The sequence below is a fragment of the Tupaia chinensis genome, unplaced genomic scaffold (assembly GCF_000334495.1).
Source record: "Tupaia chinensis unplaced genomic scaffold, TupChi_1.0 Scaffold000231_1, whole genome shotgun sequence".
Classification (NCBI taxonomy): Eukaryota; Metazoa; Chordata; class Mammalia; order Scandentia; family Tupaiidae; genus Tupaia; species Tupaia belangeri.
In genome coordinates this window covers 2,111,663-2,116,902 of record NW_006159706.1, presented here as the reverse complement: position 1 = coordinate 2,116,902, position 5,240 = coordinate 2,111,663, and the positions used below count along the sequence as shown (strand labels likewise).

General features: G+C 51.8%; 1 long non-coding RNA gene across 1 annotated transcript; it reads right to left on the bottom strand.

Moving 5' to 3' along the window:
- Positions 1–63: 63 nt before the first annotated feature.
- LOC114007768 (uncharacterized) lies at positions 64–5,219 on the bottom strand. The gene is made up of 4 exons (XR_003549347.1): positions 5,071–5,219; positions 4,773–4,942; positions 1,700–1,838; positions 64–266 (listed from the first exon to the last, which is right to left on the bottom strand). It is a non-coding gene; the product is annotated as an uncharacterized LOC114007768 (long non-coding RNA).
- Positions 5,220–5,240: the final 21 nt, after the last annotated feature.

Genomic DNA, 5,240 nt, shown 5'->3' with positions numbered 1-5,240 from the left:
GCACCAGAGCCCCGCCCCGCCGGCGCCCGCCGAGTCCCAAACCCGCTTTTCCCGCCTCGCTCCTCCCGCCTGATCTCCCGCGGCCTCCGCTCTTCTCTAGAGCGTCCTCCGCGACCCGCAGCGACTCTCCAGGGCAGGTCGGCTCTCAGCGGAGGCCGCACAGAGGAGCCCTCCTGGGGTCGCGGAGGGCTGAGCCCTGGGCTTCTCCACCATCCGGCTGCGTGGCTCGACCCAGGCTCCTGCCCTCGCTGAGGCCGGTGCCTCGTCTGCGAAAGGAGAAAACGCCCACCCCACAGGCTGCTGTAAAACCAAAGCTCCTGGGGCCGGCAGGTGGGGTGCTGGTTGAGCTTCATAGTCCCAGACTGGTGGCCCGAAATTCACAACAAATGGATAAATACATATTTTTTACATCAAATCTACTTGCTCATAATTTGGGACTGGCAATACTTTTCCAGCCTGATCCCACTTCTCCATCTTTCACTCCAGTTTTACCACCTCCACGTCACTGTCCAAGTAATTTCCCACCACCCACATCAGATCTCGCTCATCTACTTTAAAACTCCAAGGGCGGGGCCAGCAGATGGTGTAATGGTTACATCGCTGGACTCCCACGTAGCCGACTGCGGTTTGAGTCCCGGAGCAGGAGGCTTAAAACAGGCTCTGTGTGTGTGTGTGTGTGTGTGCAGGAGGCTTAAAACAGGCTGTGTGTGTGTGTGTGTGTATGCCCAAGACCCCAGGAGGAAAATGGAGATGGGATTGCAGCATGGCCATCCCCCCAGGGGTTATTAATTTCTCTCTCTCTGTCTCTCTGGTGAGCTCACACATGCCCTATAGCAAAGAAAACTTCCAAGGGTTTCCCACTGACTCCAGGATAAAGCCTACCTGCTTCACACCCTCCACTCGGAGCCCTGCCTACCTCCCACTGATTCATTCACCAAGACACTGCTGCCCACGCGGCAGTAGGCTCCGGAGCTCCAGCGGAGAGTAAGGCAGATTCCTGGCCCTTCCCGTCCTGACATTCCACAGGAAAAAGAATTTGTGCCCCATCAGTTTCTTTTTATTTATTATTATTATTATTGAGAGGGTTTTTTGTTTGTTTGTTTTTGTTATAGGGTGCATGCCCTCGCCAGAGAGACAGAGAGAGAGAAAGCAAGAAATCACCCCGTGGGGGGGCTGGCCACACTACAATCCCTTCTCCTCTATTCTCCTCTTGGGATTTTGGGCACACACATATGTGCCTGCTGTGTTTCAAGCTGCCAGGTCTGAGATTCAAACTTCAGTCAGCCACATAGGAGTCCAGCGTCTTAACCACTATGCCAACTACTCGCCCCTATTATTATTTTTTAAAAATTTGACGAGAGAGTGAGAGAAAGCGAGAAAGCAAGCCTCAAGGATTTGAACCACAGTTGACCAGATGGGAGTCCAGCTCCTTAATCACCACACCACCTGCTGCATACCAATCAGCTGTTCCTAGGCTCCTCTTGGGATCTGTTGAAGGTTCCTGAACAACACGCAGAGCCTCATAGCCCCACAGCTTTGCAGCTACTGTGCCCTCTGTGTACCACACTCCCCGTTTCCTCCCTGACACATTCTTCTCACCCCTCCACCCCATGCCCAGTTTTGGCTCAGTGAGATCTTCCTGCCACCCTCAGGCTGAGTTCTCAGAGCACCACAGAGATACTGCTATTCTAGCACTTACCATGGGGTCTTTCAGTTCTCCAGGTGATGTCTGCCCCCCAGGGGCTGCTCAGAGTCACGTCTGTATCCCACTAGCATCCGGCCTAGCCCTGGGGCCCTGGTGAGCACGCACAGCTTGTGTGGATGGCTGCAGCACAACTCTGTCCAGGAAAAAAAGTGCTTGCTGCAGCTGTGGCCTAGTTCCCTCCGCAGTCAAGGTTCTCAGCCTTCCTGCTTTCCTTCTGGACCTTTTGGGTGCCGCACACGCAGGCTTGCACACATGCACACTAGCACACCTCCCGTGGAGGCCTCGAGCGTCTGACACGACTGCTGCACCTGGACAGTCCCCCCGCCCCCAGTGCAGTCTGCTGTGTACCCGCCTCTATTCACATTCTCGACTCTGGTGCACCCCACAGCTTCTGCCTCGGGGAGCTCCCTGCACCACGAGACAGCCACAGAAATTGCCCCGGTCTGTGTCCCTGGGTCCTAAATCTCCCCTCTCACCTTTGTCCACACTGACAGGGTCCCAGTCACCCACTCTGCCATGCCTAGCCCTCTTGGAGGGGATTTCAAGTCCAGAAAACGGGAGTCTAATTGTCCCCAACATCACCGTTGTTGATTCTAAGGCAGGGTCAGACCGCCTTCTTGGGGGCTGTCTTCTTGTCTGACAGAATCCTGAGGACCAAGATGAGGCCACCTCCCACCTCCACCCCAGAAACGGCCTCAGGTGACACGTACTCCCTCTCTTCGGCCCCTGCCAACACAGAGACGTCAGTCTTGGCAAGGCTTCTGGACACCATGGCCTGCAGTGGTCAGACTCGTGGCTGCTGGTGTTCTGTTCCTACCACGAGCTCGTACATTATGCAGAGGGTGGACAGGGACCAGGCCTGCTTATTGCCGTGCAAGCCAATGGGAGGGGTGATACCTACACCCCACTTTGCCAAGGCCCCTCTTCTACCACATCACACCACGTGTTGGAGGCAGGGAGAAACTGACTTCACAATAAGCCAGATAATCACGAAGTCTCCTTCTTAAAGTTCAAAGCTGGACATGTCAGCTAGTGTCGCATGAGGTTTTGCACTGCCCCTGTGACAGGGAAGGATCTGTACTCTCTACTCCCAACCATTAGGGGGTGGGTGAGAGATCAGAGATGCAGAGAAGGCCCAGATGAAAGCAGCCTCGGCAGGCTCCGGCTGGGGGCGGGAAGGGAACCTGGCAGTCTTGATTCTGATCTAATGTGCTCAGCCCCCTCCTATGGCCAGCAGACAATGCAGAGATTAGGTCAGATGCTAGGCGTGTAAGCAAGCGCGATCTCTGTGCCCCATCAGTTCTTTCAGGGCTCCTCTTGGGATCTGCTGAAGGTTCCTGAACAGTGCACAGAGCCTCACAGCCTCCTTTATTATGAGAATGAAAGGCCTGGGCTTAGGTAATTACCCTGGGGGAATTAAGACGCTGAGCTGAGGCAGAGTTAGCATCAACAGAGGCCTCTCCACAGATCTTATCTTATTTAATCTTCACAGTACTCCTGAGTGGCAGAAACAATTATTTCCATCTCTTAGGTGGGAAAGAATTACAGCCCAGTTGGAAACAAACAAAATGTTAGAGGTTAGATCTTGGTTTAAATTCCGGTTCTGGCATTGTGCGTGTGTGTGTGTGTGTGTGTGTGTGTGTGTGAGAGAGAGAGAGAGAGAGAGAGAGAGACAGACAGACAGACAGACAGAGAGACAGACAGACAGAGAGACCTTGGGCAATTCAGTTGACTCTCTGAGCCTCCATCTTTCTAGTAACTGGGGATTCCTGTGAGAGATGGGCAGGGCTTATTGTGAAATATGATTAGAAAAACTGTATGTAAAATATCTGGCATAGAACATGGGCTCTGTAAAACATATAACAATAATGGCCACTGTGTTTTTCCAAAGAATTATTCATTTAATTTTATTTATTCATTCAATTATTTTAATTTGACCAGAGAGAGATAGAGAGAAGGAAAGTGAAAAAGCAAGCCATTAGGTTTGGGACTTGAACTGCGGTCATCCATGTGGGAGTGTCCAGCACCTTAACCACCATGCCACCCGCTGGTCCTCAGTGACAACTTTTTTTTTTTTCCTGAGAGATTTTCGCTATAGGCCGGTGCGCTCGCCAGACAGAGAGAGAGAGAGACATAGAGACAGAAAGCAAGAAATCACCCCCCAGGGGGGATGGTCACGCCACAATCCCTTCCCCTCCATTCTCCTCTCGGGATCTTGGGCACGCACGCACACGCGCCCGGCATGAGTTTTAAGCCACCAGGTCTGGGACGCGAACCGCGGTCGACTACGTGGGAGTCCAGCGACATAGCCATAACGCTAACTGCTGGTTCCCCAGTGACAACTATTAATGAATACCACAATAAATACCGATTGACATAGGAATGGCATTTCACCTATATCTCATTTAATCATCCCAGCAGCCTGATGTAGAAGTGCTGTTGTTTTCTCCATTTAAAATTTTATTTGTTGGGGCCAGCAGGTGGTATGGTTAAGGCACTGGACTCCCACGTAGCTGACCATGGTTAGAGTCCCAGAACTGGTGGCTTGGTTTCTCACGTTCTCTCTCTCTCGCTCGCTCTTGCTCTCACTCTCTCTGTCTCTCTCTGGTGAGCACATGTGCCCTGTAACACATTTAAAAAGAATAATAATAATAGCTGAAATTTAAAAATATTATTTGCTGGGCCAGCAGGTGGTGTGGTAGTTAAGGCAGCTGGACCCCATATAACCAATCATACAATTTGAGTCTCAGGCACTGCGTGAGACTCATACACTTGGTGTGCCCAAAATCCCAAGAAGAGGATAGAGAAGGAACTGCAGCATGGCCATCCCCCCAGAGGTGATTTCTCACTTTCTCTCTCTCTTTCTCTCTCCTTCTCTGTCTCTCTATGGTGAGTGCACATGCCCTATAGCAAACTAAAAAAAAAAAAAAAAAAAAGGGATTTATTTGTTTTTATTCATGATAGAGCACACGTGAAGTCAGAGAGAAAGAGAGGGGCACACTCCCCAGGGGCTGGTCACACCATGATCCCCACTAGCCCTCCAGCCCATTGAATCCTGGGTACTCACATTTGCACGGCGTGTTCCAGGCCAAGCAGGCCAGGAACCTGAGCTGCAGCCGCGATGTGGGACCACCTTTCCTTGAGTGTATTTTCTCCATATTATAGTTAGGGAGGGGGGGTGGCTCCGAGGAGTTAAATAATTTATACTAGGACTTCTGGGAGAACCAGGACTTAGGCCTAGGAAACAAGACTTGGTGTAGGTACAACAGAGACTCAGAGAGGTTCTGAAACTTGGCCAAGGTCACACAGCCAGCCTACGGGGGTAAGAAAAGGCTGGGCCCCTTTGTTGTGGGACCCCAACTCACCTGCTGTGCGCTTTTCCTCACTTTGTTTCTGGTGTGCAGATAAAGGGTGGGACTGAATTGCTTGGAACAGTACCTAACCTGGGACAGGGACAAATAAAAGTCCTAAATAATACATGCCCTGGCATCCTGGCCAGGACTCTCCCCAGAGCACGGTGGGCGGGGGGGGAACC